The sequence below is a fragment of the Ursus maritimus genome (genome assembly GCF_017311325.1).
Source record: "Ursus maritimus isolate PB19 chromosome X unlocalized genomic scaffold, ASM1731132v1 scaffold_X1, whole genome shotgun sequence".
Classification (NCBI taxonomy): Eukaryota; Metazoa; Chordata; class Mammalia; order Carnivora; family Ursidae; genus Ursus; species Ursus maritimus.
Window position 1 is genome coordinate 124,053,342 of NW_024423319.1, and position 18,853 is coordinate 124,072,194.

General features: G+C 47.8%; 1 long non-coding RNA gene across 1 annotated transcript; it reads left to right on the top strand.

Annotated features, from left to right (window-relative positions):
- Positions 1 to 513: 513 nt before the first annotated feature.
- On the top strand, positions 514 to 17,773 carry LOC103666295. Its single transcript, XR_569460.2, has 3 exons — positions 514 to 1,425; positions 7,298 to 7,425; positions 17,026 to 17,773. It is a non-coding gene; the product is annotated as an uncharacterized LOC103666295 (long non-coding RNA).
- Positions 17,774 to 18,853: the final 1,080 nt, after the last annotated feature.

Genomic DNA, 18,853 nt, shown 5'->3' on the forward strand with positions numbered 1-18,853 from the left:
GATTCTTTAGCCATCCATATGGAATGCAGGAAATGATCTGTGCAAACAGTTTTGGAAGTTGAACTAACTAGAAAGGTTTTCTTTCGGGGGGGAGGCTTTTTTTCCTTTAAGGTTTTATTTTTAAGTAATCTCTACACCCAACAAGGGGCTCAGACCCACAATCCTGAGATCAAGAGTTGCACGCTCCACGGACGGAGCCATCCAGGTGCCCCTCACTGGGAAGATTTGAGACATTTTTTGTTTTATTGCTTTAAAAAATATTTGTTTTGCTTTATTGCTTTAAAAATATTGTTTCATTGCTCAAAAAATATGTTTTTGTTGTTGTGTGTTTTTTCGAGGACAGGGGCTCTCTTGGGTCGGGGTGGTGCCTGTTCTGTGTAGACCCCTCTGGCGGTACTGCAGAAAGGGGGTTAGGTGGGAGACCACTCATCCTAGGCTCTGGGAAGCCTGCATTATGGGAGTGCACAGGGTCGGTGGAGAGAAGGGAACGGTGTTAAGGGGATAAAACCAGGACTCCGGGAATGAGTGATTGTGGGTTTTAAAACAGCAGGGAGTTAACACAAAGTCAACCATTAGCCTGGAATTCCCCCGGGCCAGACCTGCAAAGGTGGGGAACAGGGTGTGGGGACAGAACTTAGTGAGTTCCAGTTATGGACGTAGGTTCAAGGACCGTGCGGAAACATCTGGGCGTTCCCTTGCCTGGATGTGTTTGGGCCACCGGAGAATGATCTGGCAATCGCTCCCTCTTGGATCCCATGCATATGGGGTTCTCTGGTCTTTAAGAAGGGAGCCACGAACACACAACAGGGAATGCGTGGTCCCTTCAACATGCACTTTTGGGAAAACTGGATATTTACGTGCAAAATAATGGAATTGGACTCTTGTCTCACCCCACACACACAAAAATTAACTCAAAATGCATTAATGGCTCAACCGTAAGATCTGAAACCTTTCAACTCACAGAGGAACATACAGGGAAAGTGCTTTTTGATGCTCGTCTCAGTAATGGGTTTGCAGATGGGACACCAAAATCGCAGACAACAAAAAGCAAAAATAGACAAGGACGGTTGCCTCGAATAAAAACATTGCACAGCAAAGGGAATGATCACCAGAAGGAAGACATGATCTGCAGAATGGGAGGAAATATCTGCGAATCACATACCTGATCGGTAGACCACCTTATTAAAAAAAAAAGTCACTGTTTGTTTATGGTAAGAGTTCTTAATTTTGGTTTATCTGTAAAAATCCACCAATTTGTCTTAAGGATGCAAACAGATTCACTCGCTGTTACTGTTATTGTAGTATTAGGTGGTTTCCAGTCTCCCTGGGGAATAAAAAAAGACTCTCTGATTGCTTGATTTTCCAGGTGGTTGGTGGCGTGTCATTGACTCTCTGGAGGACCCTTCACATATGTGCTCCTGATGGGTAAGTCCAACCGTCCTTGGTCGAATGCATAATGCTCTGCACTCTTGAGGCCAACCTCCTAGCGTCTCCGAGTGGCTCCCCGAGCCTCGCAAATCAGATTCTGTGTTTCTGAGAACCGTCTGCGGACTCTCAATGGTTCTTTTCCATTTCATCGAATATCCTTGAAAATTCTCCAAACCCATGTATCTTTCTGCACCAAATTCACACCCAGATTGAGCATATGTCCAGATGATTAAATGCACGCTCAGACCTCCCATACATAATGGAGGCTCCATTTTGGTTGCTAGCTAGCATTCATCAAACTAGCCTGGCATTTCCTGCCAAGTCTGTGAATGCGCAATTGGTAGTATATTGTTTGGGAAAGAGAAGGACACGCATCCGAAAAAATCGAGCTTAAAGATCTGAAATTGTACATTGAACTCACAAGAGGCATGCTCAGAATTATGACTCCGTGTTCAAGCTTTAACAAATGCTTGGACTTTTTATGGTCTTGACCTATGGAGCCAAGTTCATCCATTCTAGTTTGCTTGGAAACATTACAATTTCTGATTTTCAAATGGAAAACCGGGCTAGTAATCCTTCCTCCTTTTGATGAGAGACACGGATGTCAGGTCAGGCATTTTCCTGCAGTCATCCCCATCTCAAACCAATTATTTTTGGCCTCCTTTTGGAACTCAAAACAGGACCAAAGATAAGTAGGGAAATGTATATAAAAATAAGTCAATTTGTACATTTTTAAGATGCGAGCAAAGACGGATGAAAGAACCCATTCCCACCATGAAAAGCAGGCACGTTTTATTAAAGATTTGATTTTGACCTAAATGGAATTAATTCTGTGAGATCCTTCGTACTTCTCCAGCAGATTCTGTAACTCAGTATAAAAACTCGAAACGTGCCATGAATTGTGTGTTCCTCTGAGAACCCTAAATGCAAATCCATTCAGGATACCTTAGTAGTTCAGATTTATTATACCGCCCTGAGAGTGGAAGCACCCAATGCAAGAAGTGGGTGGGTTTTCTCATTTTTCATGATCCCATCCTGTGTCCGTAACTCTTCTCCAGTGAGCCAACCCCAACCTAATTTCAATGCCAATGGTATATTCACTTTTAGGTAGCATTAGAAAAAATAATAAGGGCACAGATAGAGGGCAAAACACAGGCATAAAGTGGACCTCCTGCATATGCCACAGAAATGGACAATTCCCAAGAGCATATACCCCACTGATTCTCAAATTCACTCATTTATTCTGCTTTATAAGGAGCATGAAAATAATCTCCTCTGAAAAATCAGGCAGTGGGTCTTTCAACTCTCGATGGGCAGCCCGAGAGGATCACGTTGGCTGTGTCTGATTTGGGAGAACTTTGACGTGAACTCACAGGCATTTTTCTCCCATCGCTGGGTTGGATTAAGTTAACACCTCATTGGCTAGTCCTCAAAGGGGCCAAAACATAACACAAATCAACTAGGGCTCAGTGTTTTTCCCCTCAATGGGTGAGGGGAGGCCAGTTTTCATAGCAACCCCGGGATCTTAGTCCAACAAAGGTGTATGTGTCCCCAGGACATACAAGTTCCACGTGCTGATATAGGGATCCAAGCTGACATGGCGGCTTCACCACATAAAATACTGCTCTCCTTAGTTCATGTGAGCGGAGAAAGACATTGGGGAGTCAGGTGAGGGCCACACACCCTGCATGTCAGCACCCACAACATTACACCAGGCAGGACCACTCACGTGGCTTTTCCCTGCAAGACATGCTGGGAAATGTGGGGAGCAGATGGAGCCATCAGTGGCCACCCGTCTCTGCCCCAAACCCTCAGAACACAGATCCCCCGACTGCAGCCAAACACCCCAACACATGCTCATAAATACAAATTCGGTCCTCATCCTGGGAGCCATCCAGATGTTCTATGGGAATTTCAGGCCAACAGCTCTACCGTGTGCAACAGTCAATGTCACGGAGATGTGAAGAGACCAAGGAAGGCATCAACGTGGATTCTTTTTTTCTTTTTTATGTTTTTTTATTATATTTTGTTAGTCACCATACAGTACATCCCTGGATTCTGATGTAAAGTTTGATGATTCATTAGTTGCGTATAACACCCAGTGCACCATGCAATACGTGCCCTCCTTACTACCCATCACCAGCCCATCCCATTCCCCCACCACCCCTCCCCTCTGAAGCCCGTGGATTCTTGATCAGTGCGTGTTCCAGGCAGTATGGACTATGGCCGGAATTAGGCATCCCCACGAGCATAGCTGCTATCACAACATGCAAACAACAAAGAACAGGAAATAACAAGTGTGTTACCAGGGATGTAGAGAGATTGGAACCCTTATGCGTTGTTGGTGGGAGTGTAAAATGGCGCAGGTGCTGTGGAAAACAGTATAGCGGTGCCTCAAAGAATTGAAAACAGAGCCACCCCGTGATCCAGCAATTCCACTGCTGGGTGTACACCCAAAAGACTTGAAAGCAGCATCTTGGAGAGACATTGGCACACCCATGTTCGTAGCAGCATTATTCAAGAGAGCGGGAATGTGGAAGCCACCCAAATGTCCATCAACAGTTGAGTGGATGAGCAAAATGTGGTCCATGCACACAGTGGAATATGATGCAGCCTTGAAGACGAAGGACCGTCTGCACCTGCTAGGACGTGCATGGACCTTCAGGACACGATACTCCGTGATATCAGCCAGACACAGAAGGACAAATCCTGTCCGATTCCAGATATACAAGGTTCCCTAGAGGAGTCCCATCCACAGAGGCAGAGAGTAGATGATGGAGCCAGGGGCTGGGGACGGGGATGGGGAGTTAATGGTTCATGGGGACAGAGCTTCAGTTTGGGGAGACGGAAAGTTCTGGGCGTGATGGATGGTTGCACAATAGTGAATGTACTTCATGCCCCTAACAGTGTATCTCCACATGATTTAAAGGGCCATTTTAATGTTATAAATGTCTTAATTCGGTTATAAGGAATCAGGGAGGCCCAATACAACTGTACAAGGCTGTTTTTAATTTACCACTTAGTCCTTGGAAGGTAGAAACCCGATGCCTCCATATACAAGGCAGCCCTGAGTCGACCCCACTTTCTGTCCGAGCCCCTGTGAGTCTGCCTGGAGGACTGGAGACAAGGTCACATGGCCACCTGACACTCAGCCACGTACAGGGTGCAAAGCCATGATGGCTAAATTGAGGCTTGTGATGTGTCCATCAGACAAGTGAATTGATTACCACTCTTTTAGCTTGGGAGAATTGAGGATAAGTGGCCTCATTTGGAAAAGAATGTTCTGGGCAGAAGGGCCAGATGGGCAGATGGTCCTGAGCAGAGAGTGCAAGAAACGTCTGAGACGGCTCAGATAGGGGCGGAGGAAGGCATGTGCTTTCTTAAGCCTCATGTGTATTTGTGCAATGTTTTAAGGAATATTTTGAGAACTCTTCCTCTTGCAAACAAGACTTATGTGTGCCTTCTAAAAAGTGGAGAGATCCAATTTCATGAAAATGCAATAAATTTCTGCAACCTTGCTTGAGTCTTGGGTCCATCAAATCCCTTTATAGAGCAGTGAGGGCACCCCTGTTCATACATCTGGACATCCCAGATATTTGGCGAGGCACCTGCCAGTTATATCAGGTGAGCTCGTTGGGAGACACACAGGGACCTCAGAGGCACAGACTGGGTCTGAAGGAGCTATGGATTCTGAGGTAGTCTTGAGATTTCTGTGCCCTAATGCATACACCTTGTATAATCCCCTCCCCTGGAGTAGGAGCAGGACCCATGAGCATGACGGATGTGTATCTTCACATGACAGACTGAGCTCTTCTCTTCTTATAAGGAGAGTAATCCCATCATGGAGCCCTACCCTCATCTGACCCTAATGACTTCCCAAAGGCCCCACCTCCTAAAACCGTCCCACTGGGGGAGTAGGGCTTGCACATGGGAACTCTGGGGTGGGTGGGACACGATTCTCTCCATGCACCCAGCCTTCCCCGTTGTGATAAATAGCATCATCGAGATGCCCAAACCAGAATCATGGAGCAGACGCCTGACGCCTCCTCCTCATCTCCCACATTCAGTACATTTTCAGGCTTTGTCAAGTCTCTCTAAGGCGTATACTTCCAATCTTCCCTATATTCTCCATCATGGTGGCCACCAGCCCAGACCCAGCCACCGCCACCAACCTGGACCAGATCACAGTCCACTGCACGTGCTCACTCGCCCTTTCTTACCATTTCCAAGCACAGATGCAGACGGAGCCTCCATGACTCCATCCGCAGGGACTCGCTTGAATGCCACGGGCTCTAAGCAACCCCATCACCCCACTACAACCTCCAAGACCCAATGATCTCCTGCCTCACCCTCCCCATGTCTCCCTACCTGTCACCTGCCCTCCCCACGTCAGGCACACCACGCTTCCCTTGGGTCTTTGGACCCACTCCGTCCTTCCTGCCTCCAACGGATGGATCAGAAGCAATAATTATAGAAATGACAGGAGACAGGGGCGCCTAGGTGGCTCAGTCGTTAAGCATCTGCCTTCAGCTCAGGGCTTGATCCCAGGACTCTGCTTCTCCGTCTCCCACTCCCCCTGCTTGTGTTCCCTCTCTCGCTGGCTGTCTCTATCTCTGTCAAATAAATAAATAAAATCTTTAAAAAGAAAAAAAAAAGAAATGACAGGAGACGAATGTAGTCCTCCAAAGACATCGTCAGAAAAAAATGATGACATTGGAGATATCAGCTGAAAACAAAACAAACAAAAAAAATGGAACCAACCTAGACATACTCTGACAGATTTCTCAAACCCGATGAAATAAAGAAAACTCTTCCAGGGTCTATGGGCGAATAAAAATAAAACAACAGAAGAGTCAAACAGGTCTGGCTTCATTTCATCTCGGACATAAGAAATGACACAGTGGTATTGGATTGCCCGGCATTGAGAGAGGGGGAAAAAAATCATTATTCAGAATTCCACAGGGTGACTTTGGGGAATGAGCCATTTCTCCCCAAATACCGTTACAATAATTTCAAATACAGTTTATGCGATCCATGGCATTTCACTCAGTCATTGTCCAGTGCCGTAAAGCTGTGTTGCGTGGAGGGATCCACGTTAAGGAACCCTACAGTGAAATCTTTATCCCCTGAATCGAACAGTTTTTGTCACACTCAATTATTGCATCTGAAGCCCTTCGTACGGGGAGAGAGGGTTTCGTTCTTAATCCACACTTCGGAAAAAAAAAAAGTCGAAAACCGAAGGGACAACGGATGATGATTTGCAAATGTCTTGCTAAAATCAGGGTGCAGAGAACGTATCCATGCCCTCACGTCTATGAAGCCGTGGGACAGGAACAAAATACCATTAATAGCATTTCCTGACTATGACCCAAATACATTTGCATTTTCCTCTCCGAGGGACAAAACCAGAATTGGCTGATTTTCATGGGTTCATTACATTCCTCTGTAGCGTCCTGCCCCTTAAAGCACAGGGAAGGTCTTCCCACATTAAAATTTAGAATTGAAAACCTTTTTAAGAATTTATGTATTTTCTGGGGCGCCTGGGTGGCTCAGTCGTTAAGCATCTGCCTTCGGCTCAGGGCGTGATCTCGGCATTACGGGATCGAGCCCCGCATCAGGCTCTCCCGCTGGGAGCCTGCTTCTTCCTCTCCTACTCCCCCTGCTTGTGTTCCCTCTCTCGCTGTCTGTCTCTGTCAAATATATAAATAAAATCTTTTAAAAAAAAATTTACGTATTTTCTGAAATCCCTTCAAATGTTGTGTGCTACCAAAAAAAAAAAAAATACATTTGTTTGGGAAAGACGAGGTGGGGTATTTTAAGAACGGGGCGTCTATGACTGTGCTGATAGGATTATGCTTTATAATTTCAGAAATTCAGGATGCTCCTTCTACTTTACCGAGGACCCTGCCTAACATGTAGGACATGGCGTTGGCATGAACCGAACCTGCAGAGACCAACGCCCGCGCCATCCGTGCTCAAGGTGAGCCGGAAAATCCGGTGAGCATGAAGCTTCCTTGGGAGTGAGTGCTGTGTGTTTTGTATAAGCTACTTTGTGCAAAATCGGATCCCGGACGTTGACCTTGCCCTACAGGTGTTTGTGGGGGACGTGAGAGGGGCCTCCCTGCCGTGCTAATCATATTGGGCACCGTGTATGGTGGAACGTGCATGAGGGAACCCTACAGTGACATCTTTATCCCCTACATCAAACCATTTTTGTCGGAGACTAAAGATTGGAAGACGGAGACTGAAGTCCGCCATTTGTTACAAGGTGATCTCCTGGGTGCGCCTGCAGTTGGACTCAGGAGAGAGGGTACCGTGCCCCTGGGCCACCTGGAGCCTGATCGGTTCCGAGCCATAGATGGGCTGAGAACAGCTCAGTGAGCCCCCGGGCGGTCTGCGGGTCATGCACCATCAATGAGTGGTAGATAAGACGTCTAGAACAACTACTTGGTCTCCACAAGAGCCCCGGGAGGAAGATACTCTTCTGACCATTCTTTTAAAAAATGAGAACATTAAGACATGGCATTCCACTTAACCCCCCAGCTAAGTGCACACAGTTAGCTCGGGAGGAAGAGCCCGGATTCACATTCACAGAGCATCAGGGGCACGAAGAAGAAATGAGCGGCGTTCCCGGGGCTGAGACTCCATGTAAAAACGCCCTGAGCCCAAGCTCCCACGGCGGACGGGGAGACGGCAGACTCATGTTGGAGTCTCCAAATCGTCCATGCATTCTCAGGAGTACCAGCTATAAGGAGTCAAAAGGCACTTTCCAAAAAAAAGGCGGGGGGGGAGGCATCCTCGTTGTCCTTGAAGCGTTCTGCAGCCTTGACGTTTGCGTGAGATCCATGGATGTCCGGGGAGAGGGGGTGCACGAAAGAACCTTGAAAACAGTGCACCTTCACTATTCTGGGTAACACGTGTGTCTGTGTGTGCACCTGGTCTAGGAAAAGCGTGCACAGTTTTTCTTTGCTGTGAAAGAGATCTTTGAATCCAGGCTTGTAAAGAGCCATCGAGAAACCGGTTAAAAAGATGGGGTGTTGCCGCCCCACACTGTGCCTCTGCCCCCCTCTCGAGAGGCAAAGGGACACTCGTGACAAAGCTCATTTGGAGTGCACGCTCTCCAAATGGGATTTCAGTGCACCTCTGAATTTCTTTTCTGCAAACCTGGACGGCTCCAGCGAGCATGCTCAGGGCAGCCGCGGTAAGGGAGTGCGGAGGACGTTTGCAACCGGGATGAGTGTCAGCGGCGGCCGGGACGGGACTGTTCCCCATGTCTGAGCTCCTGTCCTCTCGGGAGCTGATTACAGACCACTTTGCGTCATGAAGACGACGGATGCGTGCAGGCAGCCCAGTTGATGACCTCCCACCAGCTGCATCCCGAGCCCGGCGTTTGGCGGTAACTCGGTCTGGCGTGCCTTGTCGCCTCTCGTCAGGGTCCGCGATGACTCGCTCTGCATTTTCCGGGAGGCCGGCTCCTCGGGGAGTTTGCTCCTTCCCGTGGCAGATTGCTCCTGACTTAAATCTTGTCTCCGGTTTCCCGCCAGGATGACAGGTGGTCTGACCTGGAAGGGACTTTGGGGACCTGTGTGTTCAGACTGAGAAACCCAGGTCTCGACAGCAACGTGGCAGATTTGGGTACCGGGAGTGTATCTGAGCGTTTGCACATACGATGATGTCTCAGTTACTCTCAGGCTCGCGTTGACACAGCTGCACGATGCCTGGAGTCCTTAGTTGATAGGTGCGCTTACGTGGGCATAAGACACATGTCCGTGTATACATCTATAAATGTCCTTGGCCCCACACGCACGCACACCCATCACGCGTATACATGCACATACCTACACAATAGCACACACACCAACGTACTTTACAAACTACAACATAGAAACAATTCGCCACAACGTAGTTTGCAATATCGATCGTACAAAACCTTCCACCCTGGCAGGTCCCATCAGAAATTTTGGTTTCCTTTATTCAGACATAGCAGCAATGGGGACGTCTTTATTATTATTATTATTGCAAATGATTCGTTATTGATTGATTATTGAGAGAATCATGTATGGTTGCAAGTCCCCCAGATAGCTAGATTCTTGTCTTCAGAAGCACGTTGAATGTACCCCTCCTTTCTCTTCCTATACCTGGACCCCTGCCCATAGCCACCCGGGATGCTTTCTTACGTTTCTATGTATTTTTTCTTTCCTTTCCTGCAAGAGCTCATGAATCGTGGGTGGATTTATCCTGTGCTTGTGTCTGAGCTGAAATACCTATCACCCTCTCCATCGTGCTAAGGTCAGCCCTAAGTAGGCTCAGATCTTGCATTCGTCAGGGTTCTCCAGAGAAACAGAACGGATGCGATGTTTACACGTATACGGAGAGTTGTTTGTTTGTTTTTTTTTAAGGAATTGGCTCATGCCATCCTCAGACCTAAGAAGTCCAAAATGCCTTCAACTGATTAGACGAGGCCCACCTGTCTTGTGGGCGGCAATCCACTCCACTGAAGGGTCTACTGCTTGAAATGTTAATCTCATACCCAAAAAAATATATATATATAAAACATCTTCAAAAGAAACATCCAGAATAATATCTGACCACATCATGGCTCGGGCACATTGACACATAACATTGACCATCACAGATCTGCCCGCCATTCAGGAAGACATCCGTGACAAAATGACCGGAGACCTGGCCAGGACCAGGAGCCAGTGACAGGCTCCATAATGTCTCAAACAGAAATTCTCCATACGAGCAGGGGCTAAGCCCCATTAATCAAATATTCACTTGCTGCGTAAAATACGTGATTGGATAAAACGCCCACATCTCCCTACCTCATGGTCCTGGCATGTTATAGCTGCCCAAAGGTGCAAGCATCACCTCCGCGGGAGGTGGGAAGATGGGCATGGCTGGGCGAGTTTTCTTTGGAAGAATTTCTGGCGTGGTTTGCAAGCACCAGATGAAAACCACCCCAGGACCTCGTCACAGCTGGTGGGAGATTACGCTGCCATTTCTGGTATATCCAGAGCCACTTGACTTTCTATATGTGAACTAGTAAGATGCTCGGGAAACGGAGAAGCCCTAGACCAGCTCCCAGCAGACAGTGCCCGGAAGCTGGCTCAGAGCATGCTTTGAGTGTGGCATGCTCGGTGCTCACTCAGTGGTCCTCTTAGAAAGCGGCATGAGAAGGTCATGGATGAGCACCTCAACAAGGAGGATCACAGAAATAAGAACCAGTGTGGATTGAGTGCCCACTGAGTACCATAGATGCATTAAACTCTAAGGACCTTCCATTGAAGACAACGTGAGTATGTCCCATTCCACAGGTGAAGGGACTGAATCTCGGAGAGATTAAATTGGGAATCAGATCAAGGTCTCTCATCTGGTTGGCGGTAGACCTTCTCTGACCTGGAAGACGCCACCATCACCTTGTGCATTCACCTGGCGACCATGGCCCAAGAATGAAGAGTCTGGACACAACTGCCTGCAAATCAAAGGTGGGGCATGGCGGAATTGACGCTGTGACTCTTGAAGACGCACTCGCCTTCTCTTCCTCCCTTCTTCCGTTGGACCTCTTCTTGCATTCATTCAGCAAGTGTTTGGGAATCACGTGCTTCTGTGTGCCGAGCGCCATTTTGGTTCCCGCCAACAAGCCAGGTGAGCTTTCTGCTCAGCGTCCATACCAGTGGGAGAAGCAGACCATGAATCAAGATGCAAATAAGCGGATGAAACGCATCTCATCGTGTGTTGTACAACATGGTCGAGAGTCCTCCAAAGACGAGCAAACAGAACTTGCACCACTGTAGCCTCTGTGAGGGGTGACGTTTGCTCAGACACTTGCATGAGCTGAGGGGGAAAGGACACGTGTGCCCCGGCTGGGAGCAGATGGTGTGGATGGTAGCACAGCTAGGGGCCACCCTGGCTGCAGGCAGCTTGAGTGTCTGTGTGTCTGGGCAGGAGGCTGGGGTATGAGTTCGGAGACCACAGGGTTGAGGCAGATCTTGCTGTCTTATGCGGACTTTGAGTTTCATGCTTACTGAAACGAGAGGCCAGTGGAGGTTTTTCTCTGATGGAGCTGATTCTCGGGGTAGTGCTCCACTCACACCCTCAGGGAATTCCTTACCATTTCTGGGAACAGCGACCTGCCTTCCAATGCAAGCCCTGCCTCTCTGTTGGAGGGCTATCCTCATTGCTGGATGCCATGATGCCCATTTGAGTAGAGATGTTGAGAGAAGTAGGGTCAGGTAGAGGCTAGCGTCCAGGGAGAGATGGCAGCTTGGACTACACTGGACACAGAGGTGGCGTGATGAGAAGCACACACATCAGGGACTTACTGATAAACTGCATGAATCAGTCAAGAGAACTGATGTGCTTGTCCAGGCTTCTCTTTTCCTCGCTAAGGCTACTCCTCTGATCTTGTGTCTTCATTAATCCCTTCCTGATTTGTTCTGCCTCTTCTCCCTCCTTCACCTTGCCATGTCCAGCTCTTTCTCACACCCCTCCCTTCCGGTTCATTAACGTTCTTACAGCACGTAATTCACGTCAAGGTGGAGCATGTTGAAGGTGTGGACACTGAGCCAGGTACCAAGGAGACAGCCATTACTGCTTCTTGTCCAAGGTGTGCTAGACAGAGCAACATATCATCGGGATACAGTAGAAAGTCGCACCAAGTCTGTCTAATGTGAGGACACGTCAGGAAAAGAAATCTTGTTTGTGTTTCCTGAGTGGTGTTTATAAATCCGTCTTTCTTATGAAATTCATTCAGTGAGTATTCATTTATTTCTCTTCTGATGCATAAATACGTAAACAAACACAAATGTAGTAAATAATGGCCTTTTAGTTCATTGGGGCTGGTTGTTTTGTAATGTGAGCCTTCAAGAAAACAATGGTTTTCATCACAAGTGGGTCATGGATAAAACAAGTATGATTTGTATGACACATTCTAATGTTCAAGGTACTGCGTACGTTACTTCATTTGTCTCTTACGACAGTCCTTTGAGGCAGGCCACATCACCGTCATCCCATCATCATCACCATTATCATCACCATCGTCATCATCACCATCATCACCATCATCACCACAATTACCATCATCCCCACTATCATCACCACCATCGTCACCAGAATCACCATCATCACCATCGTCACCATCACCGTCATCACCATCCCCACCACCACCACCATTACTATCACCATCATCATCATCATCCCCACCATCACCACCGTCACCACCGTCACCACTATCAGCATCATCCCCACCACCATCACCGTCACCACCACCACTACCACCATCATCACCACCATCGTCACCATCACCGTCATCACCATCCCCACCACCACCACCATTACTATCACCATCATCATCACCCCCACCATCCCCACCATCACCACTATCAGCATCATCCCCACCACCATCACTGTCACCACCACTAATACCATCATCATCACCATCATCACCATCACTGTCATCACCATCCCCACCACCACCACCATCACTATCATCATCATCCCCACCATCACCACCATCACCACTATCAGCATCATCCCCACCACCATCACCGTCACCACCACTAATACCATCATCATCACCATCGTCACCATCACCGTCATCACCATCGTCACCATCAGCCACCATCAGCCACCATCATCATCACCTTCCTCACCATCCCATCACCACCGCCACCATTACTATCACCATCATCATCATCCCCACCATCCCCACCATCACCACTATCAGCATCATCCCCACCACCATCACTGTCACCACCACTAATACCATCAGCATCACCATCGCCATCACCATCAACATCATCTTTGCCATGTTACAAGAGAGAAAACTAAGCTTCACAGAAGCCCAGCCTTGCCCAGCGTCACAGAACTAATACTTAATGGCACCATCATTCATGCCCAGGACCTCCCAATACAAAGCTTTTTCTCAGGCTACTAGCACACAACATGCTAGAAACCTCCCTTCAAAGACATACACAGCTGGCCCTTTCTTCCTTACTCTACTTCCCTTCCTCCCATTTGCTTCCTGGAATGTGGTCAGACCATGAGGTCAGGGGCCATAACTAGAGCTGGAGAAGCAGGGAGGTGCAAGACCTAGTTTCTGAGGAGTCCGACACGCCGCCAGCACACCAACTCTGGACCATGTACCACAGGGTCACCTTTACTTGAGAGAGAATCAAACTTATGTCCTTTTAAAGCACTGTTGTTTGAGGGCTTCTGTGCCTGCGCAACCTAATCCCAGTGTAGCATTCGAGCTCCACGGACTCTGCCGACTACCCCCTCACCCCCCATCCCTGCACACATGTTAAACCCTCCACCCCAACTACTCCAAAGGCAGCTCAGCTGTTTCCATAATCTGATTTGCTTTTAATCCACGTTGGAGGGGATAAAAGCAGTGACCTTCAAGGACAGACCTGAATGAAAACACTGGGGATAAGCATTTGTTTGGAAAGAGCTGGCTCATTGGGAGGGATGTCTGAGAAAGCTATTAACATGCATTTCAAAACCCAACGTTGCTTTTAAATGCACATTTTCCCTCTCTGGTTTGGGTCAGGCCAGCAAAGAAAAGAGATCTTTGGCTTGTGGTATCCTTTACCCCTCATCCCGTGCCATCCCGTGATCGTCGCCACTAAATGAGTTATAAACGCTTTCAGACCATCATCCTGCAAAGCTCCCTGGGAAAGGGAATGTCAGCCCACCATCAGAGCCCACCTGGCAAAGGAGTGCTCAGCTCAGAGCCCGACTGGGCATTAGAGCATCTCAGCCTTGCCCTTCTGCCACTGCACGGCCCTTGCATGTGGCACGGCCAGTCCTCGGAAGGGGGTCAATGGCTCAGGGTGTTTTCCTGACACAAAATTCCAGTGGTCACAGGCAGTGAGGTTTGGGGCTTGATGACAGCTCCTGTCTGAGGGAGGGGGATCTTGATGGCCAGTAACCAGTTCAACAAGCTGTGTGGGGACCACAATCAATCCTGGGAGCTCTGAGAAAAGGGCAGGGCTGATCCTGGATACATGAGACCCTCCTCAATAGGATGTTTCTACTGCACAGATATCTGGGAAATACGTGGGGTGAGCTCTGTCATGGACGTGCCGATGGGCCAGGACAGCATCTTGGAAAAGCACAAAGAGCCGGCCGTGAGCTGGTTTCCAACAGTGCTGTGAGCAGAACGGGCTCAGCATTTACCAAAGAGAGACGTTTGGGTTTTTCATGCCAAACATTTAAATTAGTCTTGCAAAGAGCAAGGGTTTAATCCGGTTCCAAGAAAAGGGGACTGGGGGAAAAGATGTCAGAAGATGCTACTGAAAATTCCAGAAGGCATCGTGCAATTGTTTTTACAAATAGACTCAGGAGAATGTAACAGAAGATGTCTGTGTGTGTGTGTGTGTGTGTGCCTGTGTGTATGTGTATTGTGTGTCTCTGCATGTGTGCCTGTGGGTGCATAAGTATGTGTGTGTACATGTGTATATTTGTGTGTGCATGTGTATGTGTGCATGGGTGTGCGTGGGTGTGTGTGCATATGCATGTATGTGTACTTGTGCACATGTGTATAATTGTGTGTATTGTGTGCATGCATGTATATATTTGCGTGTGCATGTGTGTGCATTTGTGTGTATGTATGTGTTTATGTATGTATATGTGTGCATGTCTGTGTGTCCATGTATGTGTGTCTGTGTATCCATGTGTGTGTGTTTGTGCATGCATGTGTATATTTGTGTATGTGCATCTCTACATGTGTGCATGGGTGTGTACTTGTGCACACATGTGTGTATTTGAGTGTATGTGTGTGCTTACATGTATATATTTGTATGTGTACATGCATGCATGTGTATGTGCGTGTGTGTATGTATGTGTGTATGTGTATGTATGCATATGTGTTTGTGCGTGCATGTGTGTCTGTGTGTCCATGTATGTGTGTGCATGCATGTGCATGTTTGTGTGTGTGCATCTCTACATGTGTGCATGGGTGTATGTGCATATGCATGTGTGTGTACTTGTGCACACATGTGTGTATTTGCATGTATGTGTGTGCATGCATGTATATATTTGTGTGTGTGCATGCATGCATGTGTGTGTGCATGTGTGTGTGTATTTGTGTGTATGTATGTATGCATGTGTGTTTGTGCGTGCATGTGTGTCTGTGTCTCCATGTATGTATGTGCATGCATGTGCATGTTTGTGTGTGTGCCTCTACATGTGTGCATGGGTGTATGTGCATATGCATGTATGTGTACTTGTGCACACATGTATATTTGTGTGTATGTGTGCGTGCATGTATATATTTGTGTATGCATGCATGTGTGTGCATATGTGTGCACGCACGTGTATGTGTGTGCGTTTGTATATATGTATGTGTGTGTGTGCATGTGTGTGTGTGTGCAGAAGGTAGAGAAGAAGAGTAATCACGGGGCTTGCTCGTGAGCACTGTGGGGAACGTAATACACACTCCACTTCTAAGAACATTTATACAACTCATGAAATACTGTTTTCAGTATAATCTCACTATTAAATTAATATCGCTGTCTGCTCTGTCATATCAGCGATTCCCCTTTCTCTCTGAGTACCTCCGGTTTTGCAATAGCCCACAGAACATAAAGACATGCATATCGGTCGGCATGGGCCGCTGTAACAAGATAACGCAGGCTGGGAGCTTAAACAGTGGGAATTTATCTCTTGCTCTCCTGGAGGCTGGAAATGCACCATCAAGCATTCGGCAGCTCCGGTTTCATTCCGGGCTCGCGGATGGCCGCTTCCTTGCTGCGTGGTAAATTTGTGTCATTTGAAGCCACTAGGTTTATGGTGCATTCTGAGACCAGCCATTGGAAATTCATAGAGAGCCCGAGGGAGTTGAGAACGGCAGGGGCGGAAGTGCTGGCTGGCACTCGAAAGGATATGAGCACTCATGAAGATTTGATGAACAGGACAGACTAGAGGAAGTGGAGGGTGTGGGGGAAATATCTCCTTTTTCGTGTTCTGATTTGCTTGACTCTTCTGCGTGCACCTGCATAGGACACTCAACCCCAAGAGGGCAGGACTGAAGTCTATTGGCTCAGCTTTTTATGTCCACCCCCTGCCCCACCTGGCCTGCTCAGGGGCTCCATGAAAGCCTTCTGGAAGAAGGTTGAAACCTCAGGGCACACGGCAACCCATGCCTCTCTCAGGTTCACGTCCCATCGCCAAGAGCACACGCAACGCAGCAGGCAGACTGTGATGCATTATGGCCGTATTTCCAGGGACATCATAAGCTGCCTATCAATTAGGATCTAATTTGATGGGATCCAGAGCCCCTTTATTCCCGTAAAGCAGATGTTTAAGCCTAGCTGATGTGGGCTCGTCCATGGAGCATGTGGTTTTATTTGTGTCCCGCAGATGACACACTCTGGTGGAGGAATTTGCTCCCTTCATCCTGGGTGCAAGCTCTCCGGACTGCCTCTTCTGGTCACCTTTGCCTCTCCTTCTTCTACCCAGCCAGTCACCCGATGAATAATTATGAACAGATAGTGAATGCATGCCAATCGAGTGCTGTGTGAATTTCGAGGCGGCCAAGACTGAATTCCTGATGAGCCGCGGCGATGTTGTTTTGCTTTGTTTTAATTCCAGCCCAACATCGATATCCTTGTGGAGTTTCTACATCATGAATGCAGTTTCCACATCCAGCCTTCCAATCTCTGTGGTCACGGAAGAGGCAGCTCAACCGGGAGCCTTTCCAGCCCAAGAGGAAAACCACTGACCTTGGAGCTGATCAGCGGCTCTGACCCTGGAGCTGGTCAGCCGTGCTTCGGAGCGCCAGGGCCACCCGCCACTGCGTGCCCTTGCGCAAGTCATGCATCTCCTAGGAAATGATGACATTACTTTTTCTCTTGAAGATGTGAGTGCCGTGAGCTGGACTATGTCCCCCCAACATTCATGTGTTGAAGCACCATTCCCCAGCACCGCAGAATGGGGCTGTATTCAGAGGTGGGGTCTCTAAAGAGGGGATTAAGGTAAAATGAGGTCACAAGGGTGGGCCCTGATCCCATAGCACGGGGGTCCTTAAAAGAAGAGGGGATGAGGACACAGACACACACAGAGGGACGACCACATGAGGACACAGAGAGAACATGTTGTCTCCATGCCCAGGAGAAAGGCCTCAGGAGGAACCAGCTTCAGCCCCGCCTGGATCTCAAACTCCCAGCCTCAGCCCCGCCTGGATCTCAGACTCCCAGCCTCAGCCCCGCCTGAATCTCAGACTCCCAGCCTCCAAGACTGAGATAATAATATATGTCTGTTATTTGAACTAACCTGTCTATGGTGTTTTGTGAGCACATTAAGTTATAGTTATGCTATGCGTACGTGTGTCTGTATCTCTATTTCCTATATATGTGCCCATATATGTATATATGTGTGTGTTATATATATAATATATATAATACATTATATATAATGTATATATAATACATAATTGTATATGTATATATACATATAAATATGTATATACATATTTATATATATATAAAACTATCCGAACTATATTTATATATAATATATACTCCAGTATGGATAGGGTTAGATAGATAGATACACAGATAGATACCTGAGTATATATACTACATAGAGAAAGTGGTCAAGAGTAGAGGAATAAAATTGTCGACCAAAGGTCACTAGGGATGGAAATGTAACTCAGTCATGATGCTGGTTATGCATCTGTCCACGTCATTCAAAACCCACCCGCCTGTACCCCAGAAAGGGTGGCTTTCCTTGAGTGTCAATTACGTCTCATTAAACGTGAACTGCGAAAGAAGGAGCCTGATAGAGTGTATCCCTTCTAGCCGTTAGCAAAACGAAGTAAGAACCATTAAAGATAAGCCTAAGCCGTGCTGTCATTGCCATACAGAAATGTTATGCTTGTAAGACAGTGTTGAAATTAATCTCGTTGTGGGTTTTGTCCGAATGAGCAGTTTCTTTGGAGACAGTATGTGGGGTCTGGTGTCCCCTGTGATCCTACCGATTGCCATTCTCGGGACAGTTTGAGTGTACGTGAAAGGTGGGCATAAATCCATCCCTTTATCTTCTTCCTGTGTCCCCTCCCTGCATGTTAAACAAAGTATCCTTAAATGAAACAAAAGACAGAGAGCGTTCAGGGGTGCACTTGGAAACACAGGGGCCAGCCTGTTCCTCCCCTCTGGGTGGGTGCCCAGCTGGGCCGGCGATCGATGACGCCCAGGTCCCTGCACACCCACTCTTCCCCACCCTCAAAGCAGCCCTGAGGGTACAACTGAGTGACGGGACCAACAGAGGGGGCCCGGGACAAGGGAACAGGCAGATCCTTGAGAAGCCACTTGCAGGTCGGGAATTATCTGGCTCTCCGTGGCTCCGTGAGAAAGAGCCACGTGGTGGATGAGGTTCTCCACGGGGACGCAGAGCTGTCCCCGTGGGACTGATGACTTTA